This window comes from Homalodisca vitripennis, chromosome X (genome assembly GCF_021130785.1).
Source record: "Homalodisca vitripennis isolate AUS2020 chromosome X, UT_GWSS_2.1, whole genome shotgun sequence".
NCBI classification, from domain to species: Eukaryota; Metazoa; Arthropoda; class Insecta; order Hemiptera; family Cicadellidae; genus Homalodisca; species Homalodisca vitripennis.
Genome location: NC_060215.1, coordinates 102577898 through 102604423, shown reverse-complemented (window position 1 = coordinate 102604423; position 26526 = coordinate 102577898).

Genomic DNA, 26526 nt, shown 5'->3' with positions numbered 1-26526 from the left:
TTTTTTTCAAATATGTAATATTGAGAGATGGTTTTTTTACCATGATTCTTATATATATATATATATATATATATATAATATATATATATATATATATATATATATATATATATATATATATCAATAATATATATATCAACTCCTCTTGACATTTAAAATCATTAAGGGCCCAGTATCCAATGGTTTGCTCAATAAAAACACTATTTAAGACAATATTCGATACGATATTAACACGGTTTCCCATCAGTCTTGTGCACATACGCCATATTGTGCAGAGCTCCGTGTTTCCCATGCCCGCCGTAGTACCACGGTACTCCCCAAAATCCTTTTTTTCATTTTTAAATCCAACAAGGCAAGGAAAGATTATAGCCCTTAGAAGAATCACTGATGGCATTACAGCTGACTACAAAAGAATGTACGAGATCTAAAACAGGTGCAAAGGGCACCTGGTCATATGTAGATGTAGATTTTGGCAATGCAGATCAAGGGTTGAAACATTGTCACTTTAACAGCAGTTATGGCAGAAGATCGACGACAACAAATAAACGTTGATGCCCAAGTCGCTCTTGAGTGCTCGCCTTATCTCAGACTGCATCACTTAATCCCAGCCTCAAGAGCCTCCACTGTTGTTAAAATATAATTCCTTTCGGCAGTTAGAATTGGTATTTTAGAAATCCGTCAAATATCTACTGTCTTCTGACTAGGCATAAAATGAGTCGTTCCGTTAAACAAATTTACTCGAACCCTCCAGCTCCTGCTTGCTTACCTTGAACAATTTTCCATTATACTATTTAAAATTAGACGCAATTTCATGCAAATTTTATATAAAAAACGTTTCAATATAGCTACTAATAAGAGAGCTGTGATTGTATAAACATTTTGACCAAAACGCTTTTTATAAAAGCAGCGAGTAAACAACGCAACTAATTACGCACAATTTTTTATATTTAATTGTTGCTATATCTCTTATTGTTGCTTGACTTTTTAAGTGTGTATAAGTGTGTATTTAATTTTGGACTACATGGTATTTGATATATTAAATATGATACATTTAAATAAATAATTGTGTAGAAAAAATGACTTAATTTTAATGATTTAATAATTAGTATAACAAAAAAAGGTAATCAGGAAGGAGTGGCGGTGTTACTTTATTCCACTTTGTGTATTACAAACTCGAGACGTTAAAACCGGAATGGTAACTTTCCAGAGAACTAATTACTTAGAGCTTACGTTACATCCGCCACTAGATACCATCAACCAGCTTTGATTAGGTTTAATAACTAGTATTTTAGATGCGTTTCCTATAGTTTCTCTTGCGTTAATGCAGTTAATTTTACTAACCTCAAGCAAGCAACACAACTTTACCTTACGTGTTCTACTATCCCGGCTTGAGTCAGGTAGGCAGGTAAATGCCTACATGAACCTGCACTGTAGTTTTACAATTTGTTGCAGGTTTCCTTTTCTGCAAGTACATCTGAACAGCTGACTACGGCATCCAAGGCAGAAAGCACTGAAGTGTCAGTTACGAAGCTGTTCTAATATTTACCATATATTTATTTCCTTCTTAAAATACAAATTTCAAATCTATATTATCATACCTGTTAAAATTTAAACGCCAGATTAATACAAAAGTATGGATGCACTACTAAACATTCAAACGGTGGGAGGAATCATATTAGCGTATAGATTGTGTTGTCTAAGATGTACGTGCAACTTTTAGGAGATATGACTGATAAATAATAATTAAATGTGCCCTATTGCATTTGTGTAGAGTTTTTGAAAAAGGAAGGAAGTTATTTGTTAAAACCTGACTTAAAGATATTCCCAGGATAGAATACAGATTTAGTTGAATTGCGTTACATATATGAAGGAATACTTGTTTTTTAAAACTAGGATGAGTAACGATTCGTTGATTAATTCTAAATGACGCTTCAAATGTTCATACGGGTTTTAACAAAGTTCAATAAGAAGTCAACCATATTATAGATGACGTTGTTACAGTATAAGCTGTTTAAAAGCTTATATGACAAGAGACGTTAACTGCAATAATGGCTAAATCTTTTTCAATATTTCTTGTAATAGCGGGAGTATTTTGTGAACCCATACTTTTGAAATTTGTGCTGTGAATGAATCATATCTGCACAAAACATACTACTCGTGTTGTTAGTGTTGCCTAAACTAGGTGTACAGAGTAATCTCTTACTTCATGGAAGTCTATTGCCGTTCTATAATTACTATTAGTACCTACCCTGATTACCATGATCGGGCCTAAGAAACACATTTTTTTAATGATAGAGTATACAAATGGATAGGTAACCGCAAACTTTTTTCTTGTTGATTAAGCTCATTAAGGCTGAATAAATTAAAAAAATTTGATTACATTATTTTACAATCAATATAACCATTGTGTAGAGAGATCCCTTTACATAATCTTTTGATTAGTTTAACTACACTTAATTATCCAGTTTAAAAACTAATTAATTATATTTTTAGGGTAGATATATATATACGGTAGAATACCTTCTCAAATCAATTTAAAATTTGTTTATAAATTATCAGTTCAGTATTTGAAATTAAATTAGGCTCAATAGAACAATCCTTGTACTTAATTGTTAGATATTTAAGTTTAATTCCAAAAAAAACACACAACTACTTGTGCTGTAAGAGTTTTCTAAAAACAAAAACTTCTTGTTTTATAGAAACAAAATTAAATTAAAGTGTACTTTTTCAAACTTCTAACTAATTTTTCATTTCATTTCAAAATAAAATGAAAATTTCTAATTTAATGCAAAATAATGTATATTTTTCTCTATTATAAACCAGGCTAAATAAAACTTAAATAAAATTTCCTGAAAAGTTCTTCGTACAGCCTGTGTCCCAATATGCTACTGTTGGTACAGACTCAAAAATCAGACTGTAATTTAAATATGCTTCACCCAATAAATATGTACTAAGAACTTTGTATTTTGATATAAAAAATTATTCTGGCTGTTTTATACTAAATGGTTCCAAATAACGTTTAAATAATACTAAATTTGCAGACTTTACTTTGAATAATACTTCCAACGAAGGGTACTCACCTGAAAACTGACCTTAATCTTTAAGTGAATTCAAATCTCTTTATGTCCCTGTGTATCAAAAGAATACAATAATCCCTGTAAAAGAAAACCAATATTATTTGACAGCAAATCTCCCATATGAAAGTCGTAATTCGACTACAACAGAGCTACCATTCCCCATCTTATCAAACCATACGTTAAATAAAAAGTCTAACGATATCTACAGAAATACCAATAAAAAAACTTAAACCGGGTATATTATAGTTAGTATGAAAAATAAAAAAAGTTAGATGAGATTGTAAAAGAATAGATTTTCGTACCAAAAGTAATAGTTGAGTAAAAATTAAAATATACACTAGAATATTAGCCCAAATCTTACGGTATTTTAATGTGTAACAGTCAGAATTCTCATTCAGTTTCTAGTTAAATGGCAACAAAAATAAATATTTAGCTTTAACCAATGTAAGTAGTGATTGCGAAGGTAATATTTTTAACATTTTATATAGATCCATAAACGCATGAGTAGAGACAATCACCCATTACTCCCCTCTCTCCAAGTTCCCAACAAACACACCTTAACCAAATCAATCAGCCACTACGCTTGAAAAATTTCATTTTATGAGTGTGTTTTAAAAAATTCATTAATTACACTTGTTTCAAAAAATGTCACTGAAATATCAATAATATTTTGAAATGATAGGAGTTAAAAATCAATTTTACAAATATTTCGTGCCAACTATATCCACGAATGCCAGTGGAAACAATATGTTTCCTTATCAATGTTGCCTGGTTGTACAATCGTGATAGTGTAAACATGTTCCATATTCAGTGGCAGAATTGAATATTAATTACTCTGGATGTACGATGGCGGTGTTTTCGTGCGTAAATAACCATTATTTATAATAGACACTAATTGTAAAGATGTGGTAAAACACAAGCATTAGAATTTGTCTGAGTATACTAATATATGAGTGTTCTTAAAGCTTATGTCATAAAATGGAAAGGGAACTCCACGATCCCAAGGTTTTAAAAGCTTAACGTGCGTATACCCTTTTAATTGCCGTTCTGTGCCAGTTCGATGTCCTACATATTTCGACTCAATTTACGAACAAAAATCAGATTACCTTTTTGAGTCAAGATGTATATCTGAGATAATTAAACAAATTTACAAATTTTAAATTGATAATTAGTAATGCGTATCAGCAATTATTAAAATTTATACAATAATAAGTTTCTTTTTTTACCATAAAATCCAATATAAAATAACAAACTTTCGTTTTTTTCTAAAACTATGCTAGAGTCTAGACAACCAAAAATATTCGTACCGATGGCCAAGCATGGTCAGATTAGTGAAGCAAGAAAGCTAGTGGCTATCTGTTGCCAAGCCTGTTACATTTGCATTGTAAAAAGTTTACACCTTGGGATAATGTTACAGAGCCTTTTAATTACTTTTAATATATATATATATAATATATATATATATATAAAGATACAAACAATTCATTAATACACTTGAGTAATCTGAAATCCAGTTCTGTACTGCAATTGTTTCTAATGTTACCTGTCATTCACTTAAACTCATAGTTTACTTACACGCGAAAATATAATACAGTATAAGAGATATCATATATAATCTATGGAATGCACATGTCGCTGCTTATTACGTCTCAGTTGTCTGTAGTTCATTGCAGGAAACTGTCCAATGTTATATCAATATGACAATAAAGAATTTGTCTGTGTTTAGTTCCTCTGGTTCCTCTATTAATTAAATGTTAACTAGCTTAAAACACTTCTCTAATTATACACATTAACATGGAATGCCGACTAATTTATAAATAAATCTCCCTTTCCATAGTAATTCCAAACCCTTTGAGAGTTCTCATGAACAATAAATACCTATTACATATATAGAGGAGTACCTACTACAATCGAGAACATTTTTAAGATATTAAAAATATTTAAAAAAACTATATTAATTTACACTCTTTTTATTTAACATTACATTTAATATCATGCAATTTAAAATGAAGGTATCCATAAGTAATAATTGACGTAAAAGAGCCTTTCATTAGTTCTTATCGTGTCATGGTCATAGTGGTTTCACATGGATACTACATTAAATCGTGCCTTACTATTCGAGAACAGATTTAAGTTTCAAAATTGATAGCCCAATATGGTTGTGTTTTTATTACAGTGCCTTTACAAGAAGAGAGTTTTAGAATTTTTTATCTATTGTAATATTTACATTAATTCTTAGAATCGATAATATCTATAATATAATATAAAGTTTCTTTAATTCTTAATTTTCATATTTTTATTTAATGTAATGTAAGTGAAACAGTGGCTACTCACAAAACACAATGTCTTAAATTGAGATATGATTTTTCTTTTTAATAATTTTTCTTTGATAATTACAAGAATATTTTCTTCGATACTCAAATTTAAGATAAAGTCCCTTTTGTAAACTTTTAGTGGAACATCAGAAATATAGACACAATGATAAAAAATTATTTGGGTACAAAATATTATTACCGATCTTTACATTGGTGAGGGACACGTAGGACACTCAGATCGTTGGACATCCAGAAATATGTCTAAGCCTAATTGATAATTAGGAAATAGCAAATTATATCATAAGATAATATGATTCATAAGTTGAGGTTTCATACAACTTTAAAAAAACAATCAAACTTCAACTTTGTCACGTCATATACGGATAGAGTTTTGGTTATTGCAAAATCTGCAGGAAAATATAAAGTAAGCGGTCATGTTATATCTTGATAACATATTTTACGTGGCAACAAAACATTTGACAAGAGTTGCGAAAAGACCTAGAAAAATCGCAAAAAATATCACATCAGATTTTGTAATCTGAAGGACAATTACAGGTATTGAATCTTAAGGGGAAGGAAACGGGAATTCCTTCTGGAAATTTGTTATTGTTTATGGTACAACAAACAGTAACACTAAGATTTGAGATGTGCAATCAGATATCATCCTTAGGTATATACCTACCATAAAACATATAATAATCCAAGATCTTAGTGGTTGGCCTGTCAGTGTAGACATATTGCAACCTGTATTCTTTAGTTTCATTTAATTAGTTAATATTGTATCTTTATTAAGTAGCTACATCGTAGAGATAGTGTGCAGGAAGTTAACACGCAACTTGTTTGTTGTGATTCCTGATTTGCATGTCACAACGCTCTGAAAATATTCGTTTACTTGAACAAAGATTATAGTTTTATATTATTTATATTTGGAAGAAATCAGTTATCAGATCTCGAAAGTAGTGTTACTGGTTACCTGTATTGCCAAAGGATGGTGAATGTCCGGATAAATGTGGTGCATACATGTGGATAATCCTTCCATCATGAAAAACAAACTTTAAACTTAAGTGTTACATGTAGCGTGTTGTGACAAGTAATATTAAAATGTGGTGTTCTGGTCACAAAACAGCAAAGCCGCATAACTCAGCTTCACCAAGTTCCGGGACATTACTGGTGTGGTTTACCGAGGTGCATGTCCCATATTTTGTGTGGCGGACAGGCTCAATTGTCCAGAAGGTTATGCATTGTACTAGATCAATATAAAACGATAAACAGTGCCCACTTCTATAAAAGTGCAGTTTTAAAAATAGGTCTGCAATCACCACGTCTACAGTTAAGGAAGTAATGTAGAACTACTGGAGTCAGTACTAGTGACGTAATGTCTTCATGCAGCTACTCGAATATGTTCCCACGCTCTCTTCCTTCCTGGTTATAGTGAACACAATCAAGAAGTCCTGAACACCGACGTAGTGTGATATGAGCATTGGAATAAACGATTAGTCGTCATATCAATACATTACTGTCTTAATGTCAATACTGTATATTAATATTTCATGTGTCACACCCTTTCATATTACAGTTACATCCGATTTTAGATTATGATTCTTTCATATGTATAGGATAAACCATAATGTATGTGTTATACATTGTAAATACAATTTCAGGAATATTTATTCCTATGATATATTTGTTAAGCTAGACAGAGAATGTAATATTTGCTTACTTTGTGTGAAAATATAAGGTACTGTAATATTTTGCAATTTATATAACACTTACGGTTATGTCGCAGCTACTAAAATGTTATCTAATAAGAATCCTTACGTGTCTTAAATATGATTGTTCTATTTACAATTAGAAACGAGGATAACTCTGTTTTCCGTTTATTTTGCACATACTCTAAAACTGACTCTATAGGCTATAATGATTTATACACTTTATTTGTTAACACGCTCAAACACTTTAGCAGATATCCTAAGTAGGTTGTATTTAGCAGATGTGTAGGCATTGTAGAAGATCACGTGAAAAGTTTTGCTAGGGCGTATTTTGCTATAGCCTAATTACCGAATGGTTGAATTTGGTTTATCTTAAAAAGTGTTTAAAGTCCACAAAACTGTACCTTTTAAAGCATACTGCTTAAATACTCATCACATTTTTGGATACAAATATCTTGGTTGAATCTCAGATCACAAACAAACATTTTGAACTTTTTATAGATAAAAACCGATGTCTTACATTTTATAGTTTAATACCTGTAGTATTCATTGAGGATCTTAGACTGATTTTTAATAATTGTAAAAGTGCTAAAACATGGATTTGGTTTATTCTATAGTGAAACATGATGTAGTTCCGTAGTTTAGAAGTAGATAAAAATAATAGAGACGGAAAATATACATGTCTAATATAAATTTACCAACGCAATTGACACTAAGTAAAGCATCAAACAAAACTCAAACATACTGCCTACGACTACGCGAGTTTACTGATGTATGTGAATGCATTATTTACTCATAAAATCTTATCATATCTTCTACCTCTTGTGATTATTACTGTATATATTACAGTAAGTTTTACGCTTACAAATAGCTTTTAAAATTAAATTTCATAGTCACATAAACAACATATATAAAAGAGTAAGGGACTGCATAGGCGCTACAGGTAATAAAACGTATTTAGGTAATAACATAGGTATCAATCTCACACGATGTAGGGATTCCTCAGAAGTAAAGCTGTTCTTATTCTAAATCACTTAACCCTGGTAGAGAGATAGAGAGAGAGAGAGAGAGAGAGAGAGAGAGAGAGAGAGAGAGAGAGAGAGAGAGCGAGCGAGAGAGCAATGTTATTCAATAACGAGAAAATTGGATTGCAGTACAAAACTTAATGAACCTCCTTGCCTTAGAAACGGTCGCTAATCACTACAACCACCTTGTACTATTCCATAAAGAGGTTTAAAAGACAATCCAGGCTGCTTACATACTACCAATAAAATGTATCACGAACGTCACCTTACGTTCGGCTTTTATTAGGATTAAAATGCTTCAAAACTGACTTATTAAAAAAAATATTTTTATATAAGTATTTTACAGATACTCATTACAGAAATTACTGCCCGCTATGATTACCAAAAACGTAAGTAAAAAAGTAAAGTCACTTATTCACAAACTCGTTAATTTTACAGACAGAGCACTAAATTATAACGTATTTTAAGTAATTGCAAATGGCCCTTCAGACAAAGGAGTAGACAGGTGCTGCTCCGGAGGGGGTTTAAAGGATAGAGGAGTTGGGGTAGTTATTAAACTTATCGGCTTATTTCAATCTCCAGCCCTCTGTGTTTGTTGTGTGATATTACATGCATTGTCATATTGTCGTCCATTCATCTTAGTTTCCTAGATGGGGAAGTTTTCCTCAGTAACTCATCTGTGTACTGACTGACACAGATTAAACTATGATCAGTTTTAGTAAGGGTATTTTTGAAATCATGCTTACTGATTTGTTAGTAAAACAAGGATACTTTTACAGGAAATGATATCTTTTAATAGTTAAATTACAAGTACCGAAGAGTATTAGAAAAAAAAATTACGAACGTATTCCTGTGATCAAGTATTAAAGTCAAATCACTACAAACTTGCGTAAGTGCTTTCAGACATCAGAAAATGTTTTATTTTTTTACGTTTTATGTTTCGTACGCTCCTGCTTTACCGATATTTAAAAAAACTATTTGTTAGATATTTCTTGTATTTTGGTTTATCCTTACCTTCTACTCATATCTCCCCTAAATTATCATTTCTAAATAAAAATTGTGTAATTTCAAAATCTTGAATGCCACTCAAATGCTCTTCTAGGTGCATTCCATAAGCCATTGTAGATGCTAACACTATGGCTGATCGCTTTACTAGCTGGAAAAAAATTAATAATTTAACCGCAGCACCTGCTGTAAAACAGTTAACGACCTCATTAACTAAACTTGTTAAAAAGTGTCAATCACAAGTTATACGATACCAATATCTCGATCTAGTTTTTTGTGAAAACAACCTCAACAATAGTGACCTATAAGAAATGCAACAGGAGGTTTTTAGGGTTTTTGTCTTAATAAGGGTTGTAGTGGGTAACACAAACTAAGATTAACATTGGTTCAGTTTAACATATTTAGTATACAAATGTATACTAAATATGTAGTATACAAAAGTTTTAAGTTTAAGTTGTTAAACAACAACACTTTAATTAAAACACGTATCAAAACAGATGTTAGCTTTAGCAATAAAGTGCAAAACTAATTAATTTCTTAAAAGTAAAAAGAAATTTTCAACGACACACGCTTTGGAACAAAGGCCGTTATTAAAGATAGAAAAGTTTGGTATAAATATCTTACAAAAATGTTTAACTGTATTAAATGTACGACCTTACTAAAATGGAGAAGAATTAATATAAAATTGTTAGTACCAATAAATAAAATCTATATAAATTATTTCAACAAATCTAAGAATAAACTGCTGTTCATTACATATGTTTTTGGATACGAAAATATAAATACTAAATCCTTGTGACAAGAATCTTTTGCGTTAAGGTTATTTATGAAAGCGGTTTCGTGAACTTTTTTTCTATTTTACGTGAAATATTCATAACAGCAGCATGGAAAGCATTTAATGTCATTTGCTTATTTTTACTGAATATTGATAAATTATTGAGTTTACAACTCCAGTTTAATCTTTCAATTTCAAGTATAATAATACCGTATTCTTAAAAATATTACATTGTTTGTTATGTATTTTAAATTGTCATATATTGATTGTAATTGTTATTTTAATTTCACGTACTTAAATTTTAACTATATGTCGCTGACAAATATGATTATATTATACTTGTCATTTATCTATTTGGCTTTTTCATAATAATGCATCATCGTATTTTCCACAATGTGTATATTAAAATCACTGTTTTCCTATAAGGGTAATTAATTGTTTAGCCATTGGTCTGTGCTACAATTTGTAGTTATAGTATTGTTTCTCCGTATATTATTTTCCAAGTAACTATACTTTATCCCAGAATATACAGAAGAGATTATATACAGCCATGAAAATATTATACCAATCACCCTGTACGAGATATGAACATCAAAATCCAAATGTCCATTACAAGGCGATGTCTCTCCCCACAAGACTCTTCCATTAGCTCTGAAAGTGGATGATAAACAGAGACGAGATGGACCCTGTAGCAATATTAATCTGCAATATCAGGAAGGCAGTAACTCTTCCAGTTTAATAAGTATATATATTTAACGTATTTATTATAAATTAGTAACAATTGAATATTGTTTCACAGTTTCTTTTTATTTCTCGTAGAATGTTCATTTAAATGTGTTACAGTGCAATGTGTTATAGCTTTACTTAAATTTCAAGCTGTGGATCATTTCCATGCAAACCACAAAATATCAATCACTCCATACTCACGAGATGCACACAGCCTCCACAGAAATAAAGTCATACAAGATCCAGAGAGTCTAAGTACGACGCGACAAAACCCGGAGATTTTTAAAGTTACAAAGTACCTCTGATTGGGTTCCATATACAAATTCAGCCTGGCACTTTTAATTAAGATAACCAGGTAATGAAATAATCATAAGTGCAAAGCAGAAATAAGGCACAACTCATATTTTTTTTAATTACATGAGCTTTTACATCATGATGAACAATATTTTCCGTTCCAAAGCAAGTCGAAAAATCGCTATCACAATTATTAAATATTAATTATGTTGGTATCGCTAGAGAGAGGACACTAATGTCTATCAACAACATTTTTTATCTTACAGTTTTGAGTGAACATTTCTGTCCATAGCGATACTGAGATATTACAACACTAGTACGAAAGCAATCTTTTGACATTGTATGCAACTGAAAATCTTGACGATCTTCAAAAACTACAGCCTTGAATATATCTAGCAGAATTTCATTGAACATATATTCTTAGGCCAATAATAATAACAAGATGAAATAACTGAGAGTCAAAAGTTTCTAACAGAAACGTTTTCCATACATGTTTTGAATTGTTTAAGAAAATAGAAAATTATGCAATAAGTGATCAAGCTTTTAAATCTCTCTGGTCTGAGACAAGAGTCACTTTTTAGATAGACATCAGGAAGTCTAAGAGCTATGCAAATCACTTAATAAATTGATGAAACCTAAAGGTTTTGTGTTTATAAGTTAAATTATAAAAATATTTTTTAGTCTTTTAAGAATAATTTTTAAAACGATATTAAAAAACATAAATTGGCTTTAAATGCTAAACGAATTTGTTCTTGTGAGTTCAGGATTCTTTCATTGTGTTCCATTCACAAATATCGTTAACTTCATAAGAATTTCGACTGATTTTAGATTTTAATCAAGTTCCATGTATGATATGAATAAGATAATTGTACTAAAGGTAAATAGTTATGTTCTTTTACTTCTGAAGTCACAGTGCTATTACGTTATCTGCATTATTAAAAGATATACTTTGTCTATTTAATATTATTCGTTAAACTACGCTGCATTTTAATACTATGGTATATAAAACAACTTTACTAGTAAAACAACGTTGTAACAATATATATATATATATATATATATATATATATATATATATATATATATATATATTTAATCTTATTGAGCAGTATTAACATATTTAATAAAATTACATTGCTTCACGTGTAAAAAGCTTCATGAATAATAAGAAGTAATAATAATCTATAATCTATTAATGTATCATCCATTATTGATGTGTCAAACAAGAATACGATATATTAATAAACATTACGTTCTAATAAACACAGTGAATATTGTTGGGTCGTTACACTCTTCCTCGGTTCTCTTACTTCGTATGCATACTAAACAAATTTGCATGGCACACTCCAATGAATACGTTAATGAAAGGACAACCAAGAGGTATAATAATAGACCACGCCATGGCTTATCTACTGGCATGGCGTGGCTTATCCATGCGAGCATATTTATTAAATATCTTTTACATTATTATTAACTAGGGCATATAGAACCATGTAATTATTTTGATGTTTTCAACCACGTTTTGTACCATCTATAAATAAAACTGTTACAATAAAAATATTGATTTTAGGCTTTTACGCAATATTGATTTTATCCATCAAGTTGAGTTCTAATGACATGAAATGCTGTTGAATAAAAACAAACCTATGAAGGGTTTATAGAATTTTTGTTATTGTCAGTATATATTGTTCTAGACTATTTAATAGTTTTAAATATTTTATATTAGCATAAAATAGAAAACATAGGCTAGAAAATCGTTAAATACAAAATCATTAAGGGCCATCGTTAGGTATGTTTATATGGATAGTAAGAACTTTCTAAATATAGCTTAAACCATTCATAGTAATTGTAGAAATATCTATTATCGTATCTCACTGTATTAGGTCTAAAATGAAGATGATCGCAACACTGATTTCTTAAGGTATCATTAATTTAGTGGATTTTATAAAAAAAAGATATGGGGTAACCTTAATTGAGCTTAACAAAAACTTTTTGGGTCATCAACAGTTATTCTGTGTAACCTCAATCTCCGTTACTAATCCCGTTACAGCCCCAATTAACTCAGACGACATCTTTGTTAGATCTAGCAAGAGTGACATACAAAAATGTTATTGAACAATATTTATAATAAAAATATATATTGAGAAACACATGCATCGAATAACTCCTCTATATACTTTTCAATAAAATAACGAGGATAATTGTAAGGCTAATATAGATAAACTATGTTTTTAAAACAATAATTGTTTGTTGAGTACTAAAACAAGAACAGAATTGTCACAAGACGTTTGAATGGTGTTAGGTTCTATTGCATAAGATTAACGGTTTCTACCGTACCACTTATACAAACAAACAAACTCGCAAGAACGCCCTTATTGAACATTACTTAATAGCTCCCGTTGTGAGATTTGTTCCTACTTTTAAAATGTGGTAAAAATAAAGTCATAACATACTATTAAATAACGATTTATTATTTTAATAATACACATAAAATAGCTAAGTTCTGCGTATGTTAAATTTGAATAAATATATAATATTTTATTATATTTTAACTCATACATATAAAACATAACAGCATAAGAAAAATAGAAATATTTCCAATCTAAAAAATTCCAAAAGGCCTTACTGGTTTTTTCATCTTCAGGATTTTTAAGATGTCTTCATCTTTACTCATGTAGTATTTGTAATATGTAAGATTTTGTTTCTTGCCGTGTTCTTTACATATAAATGTTTGCAGGAACAGCAGCGATTTTTAGGTGTAACGATTCTTTTTTGGTATAACACTCACACTTTGCTTTAACACCTCCTTTGCGACTGTTAATTATTGCTGCTATTCAGTTGTTTTCGCTCTGGCTTATTAAGAGAGAGCGAGAGCTAAGTTTTTGATAAACACTCTTCTCGCTAGATTCTTTGAGGTGTTAAAGTTGATAATTACTTGTCCATTTACTGTCAAGTTCAAAACCCTACAAAAACAGTGGATGGCCACCTATTACTCACTCTTTAAACTTAATATACACTGTTCAGCCTGTCTACAACATCAATTCCTCGGATGGATTCCAGTATTATTTCAATAGTAGAATATGAACTGACATTTAAAATGGGTGTGAAGTAACTTAGAAAGGTTTCAAAATGTCCCTTATCTGTCCCAAGTATTTTTTTAAATCTTTGAGCCCGTGTTTGTCTAAACGGATTCCTTGAAAGAATGTATGAAATGTTCGCTTTGACATAGCGGCACGATATATTCTGTCTAAAGACCACGTTTCGTCTGTATTTACATGTTTTTCTTTATTAACAACAAGTAAATGCATTAACCCAAAAAAGCCATTATTTACTCCTTGTTAGTAAGAGAAGAGGGCAATCTTGTTCCCCCGGCAATAGTTTTGCTGCATTATTTGTAACTGCTAGTATGTAAAGTATACAATTTCTTTATCATATCATAAGATATGAAACATTTCTAAGAGCCGGTTATTTCAGTTTTATCTCTTTAAGCTCTTTTACAATAACTTTTGGACAATATTTTGAGAAGCTGTTTTGGTCACTCTTGGCTTATGAGCTTGTCAAGCTGTCCCATCAGTATAAACTTAATAAAGAATATTATATTGCATATCATTACTGGCCACATTGACCTATGAAGTAATTTGATGGCCATGATGAACCGGTAGGACTGGAGCGGTAGAAATATTTGTAATTTCTTTAGGTTCCGCATCAGATTGTTCAGAGTTTTTGTAAATTTCACAATGTTCGCTTTCAACATTGGAATTCGAAACATTGTATACTAACAACACCCCCAATTTCTTCTACCTTAAGCAAAAAGACAGCAATTATTGTCTCTTTGTTGTCATTCATTGCCAAAAGCTGCACGAAACAAATATTGTCAACATCCAACAAAAAGATCCAGCATTGTAAAATCACTATAATTGTTTTCATACACCGTATAAAAGACAAAAAACTACTATAAAAGACAATCTGCTACATAGTTATATCCATATGGGACTCCATCAATTGTAATGTACGGCATGTTAATACTTCTTTATAACACAAATCTAATGAATAGACTGTTAACACATACAATATGTATAAAGTGTTTCACAATCAGTTCTTTGTTGTTAGACATGTTATATCGGATCTACATTTAGTATTTATAGAATATCTACAGGTATATTTTGGTATGCTAATCTAAAATCTATATGCTATCATACGCAGTACGATAGAAAATAATACGTAGTATTTATTAGGCCCAATTATTGTTACATTCCTTTTCAAAACATTGTTTCTAAAGGAGAATTTAAAACTGCAAATTAAAGAAAGACGTTCTTGCACAACACTTTTTTTCAATTCGAACATGTTTTAAAGTAACCTTATAATTAATACGCAATAGCGAATATCTTTGAATTTTGTTTATGTATAAAAACATTACTTGAAGAACCATTAGGAAAGAGTGTTATTAAAACAGATTATAGCTAACAAATGAAATGACATGGGCAGGTAAAACTGTTGGAACAGTCGTAATTACATATAGGAAAGAGAAATCGGTTTATGTTCCGAAGAAAAGTGTGGAGATTGTAAAGCGACAAGTGCTGCCAGAGTGGTACTGTTTCAGACTTGAGTGGTGACAGATTCGACAAATATCTATCTTCACCGTTAAATGTAGAATATGTTCTGACGCTGAAAAAGTAGAGAAATATAAATCTTATGTCTGCCCTTTTTATTTGTGAAAACAATCTTTGTTCGCAGAAACTTCAACATTCTAATTTTACCCTTGCTGGAATATTTAAATAAATTATTCGAGAACAGTAATGAATTTTGATAATGAAAACATAAGCTGTTTATTTACAGTATTGAATTGCTTTAAAGGACCTACGTTTTAATAAAGAATAATTTATTAACAAGAACCGTTTCAAAAGGAAAAATACGTTAGTAGTAAATGTACTAGATAATAAGTAGAGTATAACAATTTAATTAAATGTATTTAAATTTAAATGGGATCAAATAAACGACCTATTAAAAATATATTACTAAACTAAATTGTAATATGGCTTGACATCCAAATAATTGTTGGATAAATAAACAGAGTAAGTTGGTAACGTAAATCAACAGTTAAAGCATATCAACCGATATGCCCTGGAACTGTCCGGAAAATTTGATAAAAATGTATGTTGGATAAGAACTATAATATTTTGATGAATATGTTAATATTTTTGTGGACGTGATTTACTAAACATTACGTTTGTCTGAATTCATGTATATTAGCTCGATTATCCAGCATTTATAGCAACCATCTAAGTAATGTAAAACCTATCATTGCAAGTTTCAAATTAGTTCGGTCAACTATTTATAGGTTTGAAACTAATATTAGTATTTCAGACCATTGTTATAAGCTACAGAACACGTTTTATAATATTTAAAGATTTTAATGTTCAAAATCATATCTTGCTTTCAAATCTCCATCGTCAATAGCAAACTTTAAACAAAGAGTTACAGTTAAGTTAACAATCACTTATGTGACCAGTCTTCCGAAGATGATCCATTAAGTTTAATTATTAGAACTGTACATTTTTCATTGATAATTGATTGCGTTTGGATAACTACTTACAGAGAGTGACATATTTTAAATTCAGCATGTTCAGTTTGATAAACTGTTTTCGTAGCCTTAAAGTAAAATAAGAGTAAAAACGAAACATACTTCTTCTACTAAAATGTTTATTCTAAAAAGTGGTGAAAACTACACATGATTGGTTTCAGGTACATCATTATCTTCTGAGATGATTCCCTTCTAAAATGTTTAAAGTAAAGTGCGATGTATTTTGTTTGAAAAAAAGGAAACAGGGATTAAAAAGAAACCCCTATTATCCTATCAAAATGTATACTTAAAGTGGCAAGGACTAAAGAAACTGTTTAAAATTCTTTGAATTGATTTTATTTTTCAAAAATAAATTATGTACAAATAACACCGAATACTGACTAATGTGGTCTATGAATTGAATGTATGAATGTATTTTTCTATTGAAGAATGATGAAATATATGAGACAGTCTTCGTCTTCATCCCACGTCGTATGTGATAAGAGAATACTGTATAACAAGTTTTTATTGGGTCTTTGTGTAAATATCTACATGAAACAAGGTCAGTAACAATCCAGAACAACAACAGAAAGCATAATCTAGTTTACTGAAAGAATTGTAGCCATTTCAACAATTTAATGTTATCTATAACGCGAGCATATATGTTTAAGTTTAAAATGTACGCAAAATATGCCCAAGAAATTAAATGCTATGGAATGTGCTTATATTGATTTTCCCCCCTCTCAGTTCCTGAGACGTGCATAGCATAATTTTACAGAACGTTTGACTTTGTTGGTTTATCTCAGTTGCGATCGGTTTCAGCAATCAATCATTACCGATCACCACCATACCTAGGAAAGTGAAAAAATATTTTGTTCAAGTAGTTAATTCCCTAGCGACAAAAAACATTTGAGTTCATTTTAAATTTTAATTCAAATATACTAGATCCAGGGAACAATTTTCCCTTACTTAGCCTAAATCTGTCTTCCGAACAAGTGCTTTATACTAAGTTGATATTCCCCGTTCCATAAATAAAGTTCTTTTTTTTATACGAATGGCCAAAAATGTTATGATGCAAAAGGTTTATCACTCTCCCACTGTCTGCAAAAAACAATTTCAACATATTGAATTCAGAATTACATTTTACAACGTGGAAGTCTACCTATAACTAGGTAGTTATAAAATTAAATGATATTGAAAACTACTCGTATGTTATGAAGAAATTAAAGAAATGATTTTCCATTTATAACAATATTAGAATTAAGTTAGGTTTAAACAAAAATATATACATTTTGTACCATACATATACATATATTATCTTAACCGTTAATATGTATATAAGGTGATATTTTTTTCTAATATTTAATTTGCGGCTTCCATTCGAGCTAATCCAGAGAAGTACGGTTATGTGTTTATATTTCATAGTTTGTGATACGCGTAAAGTAAAAAAATAAACATTTCGTCAGACAGCGATAATGGTTAAGAATTTAAATATGTACGCACACATTACATATCACATATCACAATTATCTTTTGGATTATTATTTTGTTATTGATGTTGATATCTTCTTTACTAAACAGAATGACAATTGCTAGTTGAACTTGAGCAAAACATATATTTAGATTATTTAAACCTTTCCAAAGATATATAAAAATCTTAAAGTAAAACCTTTATCATAAAAAATGAATGGTTTAAAGCCGTACAAATATATTGGACTGTATGAAAATCATTGTATCAGTGGAGTTGGTCTGTCACCATAAATACCATACAAATAAAAAAAAATCCATGGCAGCACTGACGAGATCTTTTGTTTCAATAAAAAAAATTATATTACTTTAATTAATGGTTTTCATATTGAATTTTCATTTTAACGACATTTTATGTACCTCGTCATGTAACTCTAAAATGTTACATAAAATATATAAAACAAGTTTTTAAGGTATTGTATCAATCTTGGCATTTAATGAATAAATGAAATAAGTGAATTAACAAATAAACTATCCTAGTAATATTATTAAGTTACATAGTTATTAATAATTAAATTTAATCAGTAAAAAATTACTAACCAAAAATAGAATTTTACTGCAGTTTCTCAATGTAAACGTACCTATTCATGTTACATGTTAAAGGTAATTTACATGTTAAGGGTATTTACATCCATATTCGTTTATGAAGGAGTTAGGTTGTAGTTTATACACTGCATTTAATTATCTTCGTTACTGCGGCTCAGCGCACATTTCTCTCTATTGTGTGCAGCGCATTGAGCTGTCAGATCTTGTAACAACCCAGGACAGATCTTCCGACACGTTATAGATCAGGCACTAACAACACAGAATGGATAAATGATGCACCCTTTGTTTAGCATGCCAATGAGCAGTTCAGCGAATTGTGTGGCGTGCTATGTGTTTGAAATTACAATATAAAATATATAAATAATGAAATATAACATTTGTTACACTATACAAGATTTTGCAAGGCTTTCAGGCCACGATAAGCAAATAATGCATCAAATATTCAAATGTAAGCCTTGAAGAAAGAAATATTTCTTAATTAACCTTACAAGTTTTTGGTTGGTTTAAATGATCATATAGTTTTTATAGCAGAGAACTTTTAGGTAATAATTGAACATTGTATTTTTATAACAAAAAGTCTATTCGAATCTATTGTTCACTAGTATGTGCTACCTGTCGTGTCAGAATGATATAAAGACAAAAGATCTTATTTCTTTAAACAAAAATTAAGCTGGGATACATTAAAAGTAAAGTACATTTTAGAGTATTACTTAATGCAAACAACCCCGTATATGTTGTAAGGTTTCTACAAAATCTATCTCTAGTACTGATTGGTACATTGATCAGTAATTGATCAGCTTCATCATTAGCAATAACAAGAGGAGTACGGTTGTATATATAGCTTCAGCCAATCACGCCCCAGCAGTCCACCTCTTCACCTTCCTGAGGAAGTTTATTACTGCTTCTACAAGTTCTTATGTGTCATTTTTTAACTATAGAATGTTCTCTACAAAATACTGAAATACTGCAGGGTAATTTGAAATTATAATTAGGTTTCTAAGCATGGCAGTTAATGCATCTCTATCAATAGTCTCGTCAGCCGACCTATCCTTCTTGAAAAAACTTAATTTAACTTGTGAGACACAATATTAAGTTGGCCATGCACGTTAAATAAAAATATTATCAACCATTCAATATCCTTTTTTGAATGAAGCCTGAAACTCAGTTTGCTTAGGACTGTAAAATACATTGGTCAATATCCTAAAATGTTATAAAACTGTGTCCTAAACTTGGGTTTTGTTTAAATAGTTTATAAAAAGTAATTTTGATACAAAAATGGGCTTCAAATAGTCCTGTCATGTTATCATTACTTATAAATGGTCTGCCAGATGCTCCAGGTAGAGGTTTATCTTTGGTGGTTGTATGATCACGACTAACTCTAAGTAGATAACATCCTCATTTTATCCCCTTCGGTAAAGAGTCTTCAACAAATTATTAAAAAAGTAGAATACTAGAAAAACTGGTTCTTGTAAATAGTGCGGGAAGTCCAAAATAATGGTTTTTAGGAACTGAGATCGATTAAAAATTTATAAACATTGTTGGTACAGAAGCGAACGCATTCAAGATGTGAACCGTTTGAAATATTTGGAAATAATATTCTCATATAATTTATCGAAGTAGCATCATTTGAAAGGATGTCAAACCCAGCAAAACTCGCAAGTAATGCGAAGTATAGTCATTTTGATGAGTGAAAAATTGATAGTATATACCATTTATAAATGAATCTTTATATAGCTCAAGTCTGCTGGGGCTTTGAAGAAAGCAACTGTATGATATAACACATAATATGATTCCTAAATTTTTAGCAAGACATCTAATAATTAAGAATATGCACTGGAGCAGGATTTGAAATGTTTAATTATATTTGAAATGTGATCATCAAATTTCACACATTGACGTTGAAAAAGCGGAAATGCCGGGCATAGGTACACGGTAGTTGTGTGGTGTAGAAAGGCACAAGCTTGTAGAGCGGAATTTGAGGGGCGCGTGCATACTGTACCACAGCAATATCAGACCCTCAACCTTCAACTTTCTGATAGGCACTTTTTACATATAAGATTAGACTTACATATAGCGTCTTGGCCTATAAAAGCAAGGGCTGATTTAATATACCTAAAGTATAAGCCGTCGCTCAGAAATAATATTCACACTTTTTCAATAAAAATTTCAAGGAATATGTAACGTCATACAACTTCATCAAAAAAATCCCATCCTTGCTCAAATTCAAATTTTTTACCTAGGTGAAATTGTGCTAGATTATCACGTTTACTATTGTTTTTTTATTTGAAATTTTAGTAGCTACTGATACATTTCTGACAGAAGATTGAGCTAAAACATGGGAATTAATGTACACAACTTTTATTGGTTATGTATTAGAGGTAATATTGTTGGGCAGAGAATTTTTCAATTTATCATGCTGTTTTGTAGTTATGGATATAGATATATTGTAGTTAAGTCATATTTTCGATGCGGTTGATAAAAGAAAATATTAGTATTCTCATTTGTACTGTAACTGTGCAAAATATGAACGATAATTGCCTTTTCTATAGTTAATATTTAATATAACAATCTGTATCATTTAAATGTTTTACTTTCATTATTCAATTCGTTTAACAGCTACCCTAGAGCTACTATATTTTACTAAACAATTCTTAAATATGTTGATTCGAAATTATAAAATTTAAATTAGATGAAATTAATTTATGTTCTGATAGGTAGTAAGATACATGTTATCTATTGTATCTTTACAGGGAGTAAAGAGTAAAATGTCTTGAATACAACTCAATGAATGCCTTTGTTTCTTTCCTTACTTACTCTTTAGTTTGTAGCGGCATGATTTCCTCTACAAATATTTGACTATTTAGCTGGTCTTTGGCTTAAATTCTTTAAAGCCCTAGTATTTGCAACAATAAAGAAAAGAGTAGAAGATATACTCCGGCATACTTTTTTATGTCTATTAGTGCAAAAAACAGTTTTGTTTCTTATTTTCTTCGTCTTTCCTTCTTTTACCTGTTTTTCAAGTCTACTTACTTTTTGACTGTTTATTTCTTCCATATTATATTTTTGATTTTTTTCGTTGACCAGAAAACAGGCTAAAATGTAGTCATTTGCCGTTTAAGAACATATTGTTGACACTTTAAATACCAATCAGAGCCACATATGTCCACAGTCAACAATTTAAACAAACTCTTCTTCATTCCATTGACGAAACCCCAAAACTGTAACGAAAGTAATATTTTTGGAACATATGGAATTACGACGTTCATCATCAAGATTTCAAGAATATGATATATACACATAGAATAGTCTTCCCTCTCATGTTTCGTATTACAATATATAATAATACAAAATAGTGGAAAAGTGGCAATGGATGTAACAAATATTATTATCCTCTAAAACTTAAAACAGGCATATAACATTTAGGCACAGACTATAATTCTATATTTTACCTAAGAAATATCGGACTTTATTATCTTTACAGATAATAAATAAGGAAAACATTGCATGTCATAATTTCATTTTACAAAAATGAACTCTTTCACTAATAGCAGTAACATATCACCTTCTGCCATCTGACCACTAATCTTTCCAGTTATGTATAACAGACATTGAAAAGTTTATTAATTTAACGTAAATAAGTAGTTAAACTTGGTGGTTTTCTTAAAGTGTATGTATAAAATCTAAATTTACGGTTTTTACAGTAATTTTGTTGAACGTTAGCTAAGACCTGTTACGTCTCAGTTTTGTCTGTTTGTCTTTCCATACGATATATGGAAATCAAAGTAACCTTTAGACTTGAATGTTGCCCAACACTCCATTTCTATCTTGGCAGTATGTAATTGAATAATCTCCAATAGTATTTGGCTTAGCGTAAGTAAAGCATAACTTCCTTTGTATATCCCGAGAACTGATTGACCTAGAAACTCGAGATTTTGCATATTTTCCTATTAATCAGAGGACTAATATAATTCCAATTCTATCTATATATCTGCTAGTCTGTCAGCATATCTTCCGAGGGATCTCTGGGCAAGGAATTTAACTTTATTCTTTAAATGTGTGCAATTTCATTTGTAAGTAGACAAGGGAAATTTTGATGGTAGAATATTATCCTTCATGCAGTTTGGCTGACCGTTTGTGAAGATATGACATTGACTGTTAACAGGGTAACTTGAGAACGAATTGAGTTATATTCTTCGTTGTTCTCAAAAATTAATTATTCACGTAGATAATATAGAATTATATGTTGGAAAAGTTTGAAAGTAAATTGAGATATTTCCTTTTTTAAGTTTTGTATATTTTCTTGAAATATCGAGAACTAAAAAAGCCCTGTTCTGTCCGGTCTTTCAAAAGTTCTCCCAAAGGATATCTTGAGAACGCATTTAAGTATAGGCATCTGAGTAATTTCTGTCATATTTTTGGAATTTATTCTTTAAAATGTGATAGTGTTTGGATAGTTTTGGAGAGCTTTAAACTTTCTCAAATCGAAGCGAAACGTAATGAGAAGTACTCCTTCTCCATGTTAATAATCACAGTAGTCTATAGCATTTATCGGAATATATGAGGGACTTCGGAACTCTATTATTAAATAACACTTTTTCTGAAACATTCTTATACTGTGATAATAATGAGTAGACATTTTATTAGTGTAATGTATTAATGTAAAATAGAGGTGGGCAGACAACTAATAATTTGCTTTTTATTTTATCAATTCTTTCATCTCAGTAAAGAAACCTTCTTATTCTTAAGAAAATGTTACAAGGATTATTTATCGATATCTACGTTTAAATATTAGCACTAACACCTACCGTATAAAATAAAGAGATAATTTCTGCTCATTCATTGTTTTTATATTCAAACTACGCTCTAAATTAAAACCTCACTCTGTCCATGTCCATCGAAGTATTCTTACTCAAAATTTGATTTTGATCACGAAACGGATGTTCGTGTGACTTCATATATTTAGAGGATGAAGCTAGAATGTTAGGGAGATTATGCTTTTGATTTTTGTGAAACATTGGTGTCTTCTAGAGGAATGAAAACTTTCTTTCTAAAATTCGTAGGTTATCGCGTAATTAGAGGCGGTGATACTAAACTAATTAATCAAGTTTAGAATTTTCTCAGAGTGAACACGTATTAGGAATGGAAACCTCAACATAAATGTGAGGGAAGAGTTGTGATATAAAGTGGATATTATAGAGTTATGAAATAGTCCAAAACTATTGATTGATTACCACTCACTGTACGTATGATAGCAAGATAAGAGTTTTAATATTATAGAAATATAGTTAATATAGCTACTAAAGTCCTTAATCCAATGTTGAATCACATCGTAGTTCAATTTGCAGCTGTATTGTTCATGTTAATATGTTTGTAAGAACTTGGACTGGAATATACAAGTGCTCGTACAGGTTCTCCTTCCTACATTGATCTAGATAAATGGCAAAGTCCTCCTCCGTAGACTAATGGATATAGTCTCGGCTCTCTAACTGAGAGATCACGGGTTCAAATCCCGGGGAGGTCCAATCAGGCATAGACACGATTGATAAAAAGTAGTTTGCAAATAAATAATAAATACCAGTGTAATAAAATTTAAAAAAATTAATAAATATCAGTATACATCGAAGCCAGCATAGCTTAAAGCTGAGGCTTAAAAGAGAAGAAAAAAATGGCCAAAAATCTCTTACTAACTGTATGAAATGAAATCAGAACCTCAGAGTGGGAGCAATTTTCTAACATAGAATTAGTATGCTATTTAAAGTATTTATACCATTTCTTTAGGCATCATAATATTTCGTTTGGCTGCACTTCAACAATCATAATCCTTAATCGTAAGATAAATGATATTCCATACAAAATTGTGTTGTTTGTTATCCTCGGTTAACTTTGTAACATAAGTTTATCAATTAATATCACGACAGTATACGTCCAATCTACTTAAATCCTTAAAGAACACAGTGTATTTTTAGTTTGATATCATCAGATTTTCAATTGTTTTTAAAAATTTACAAAGCCTCCTAAAATATTAATTCTTAAAAAAATAAAAACTATATATAGGTTATATAGCATTAACTGAAATATTAATATAAGCTCTCTTTATATTCTTATTATCTTATTTCATGTTTTCTAGCCTTAGTTAATCTGCGATTTTGTACAGTTGTGGTGTAAGTCCTCTTAACATTTTCAATTACATGTTCCACAATTGAGAAGCTTTGCATTAGGTTTTAAATGTCTTATGTGACATTTTTAAAATGCATTACTATACTGGAACAGAATACTCTCCCTCCGTTATATTTTAATTTTTCATATCTATTCATTCTATTATCATCATATTAAAATATACTTCATTTAAAATATCAACCATGGTTAGTTCCAGGAATACAGACTTAAGTGTTATAAAACTCAATCTAATACTGTATATAAATAATGACAATACCATGAGGGGGATTTCTTGATTGTTTTTTTATAACACAAGGGTACTTGCATTGAGCGTAGTTATTGAGATCAGGGAAACGCTATGTACTAATCTACAACACCTCTACATATGTTTCACAGTACGTGAAACATACATAGCTATTGTCTAGCCAATTCACGGTATACGCTTTTAATATCATAATCATATACTAAAGTACATAATGTAAATTTACTCTTTCTTATACATAATGTGAATACTTTTATGTCTTAGGCGGTCCTTGTTATAATATGAAGCTACTGATAGGTGTTTACTGCTTATGAACATTGGTTTACCCTCTCCTACGTTGAATTTACTTTGTTGTACACATATTCATTGAGACAAGCTTTTAAATATGCACTAATATAGCCAAATGACACCGTAATGACACACAGTTACTCAGTAGTGAGCACTGTTGATAAGCATAGTATGAATAGTTACACTGGTGTTGTTACCTTCCTCACAGAAGCCACAACATAAAATATACCACGAGTTTCTGGATAGAGCTGCTTTGTAACAAACACCCAAAACTGTAATGGGCACAGCTTTATTGTTTTTTCTATTCAAGGCACCACCCTCACATGGTGTGAGTACATGAAATTACCTGTTAGCTCATTGATATTGTAATATTAGAGAGCCTGGACAAACTCTAACTTTTAAATTTGGACGGTCTATCCATCTCACAACCTGTATCGAAAATTGAATGACACTGGTTCATATGGACAGCCGCCGTGTTCTTCCCTTCAAATACTGTAATGGTTTACTGATACTGTGTAGCGACCAAACTCACTTAGCCAAGTTTACAGGGATTTATAACTCCAGATAACTCCCTTGTATATCACATAAACACATTACACCGACAATTTATGTAATAATACACTGTACACTAAGTACATTCATTGTGTAAAGGTTTTAAATGTATTTGTAAATCACTATAGTAATGTCCCAAATATTTAACTTGGCTTACATTTGGAATATTAAGGTAACAGAGTGCCGATACAGAGGTACTTTGCAGTTACAGCTTAGCGTTGTAGCGTTAAAACCCAGTTTATATATCTCTCCTATACGTATAATATCTACTTATACAAACATAAATTACGATTAATTTAATAATACAGAGCTATTGTGGACTACGCGCAATCATTAACATATCATTTCACAGTTACAAATCTAGTCTAGCACAGTTTTATACACTTTATGCAATTACTTGTTATGTTGCAAATTATGTCCTTAATTATACAGACCCACCATTAAGTGCATGATTTAACGGATATACAGGTATCATTCATTAAATTTTACATAGCTTTATAATATATGTACAAAACACTTGATCCAAACCACGTAATTTATCATGTTCCCAAGTTATAATACAGTTGTGTACAAATGAAAAAACACAATTATACATAATTATAAACTCAACTTTGTAGACGATTATGGATAGTTTTATTTTATTCCTCTTGTAACCTAACCTCTAAAGAAGCAAAGCTATCAAGGACCCATGAAAATAATTACTGTTTTG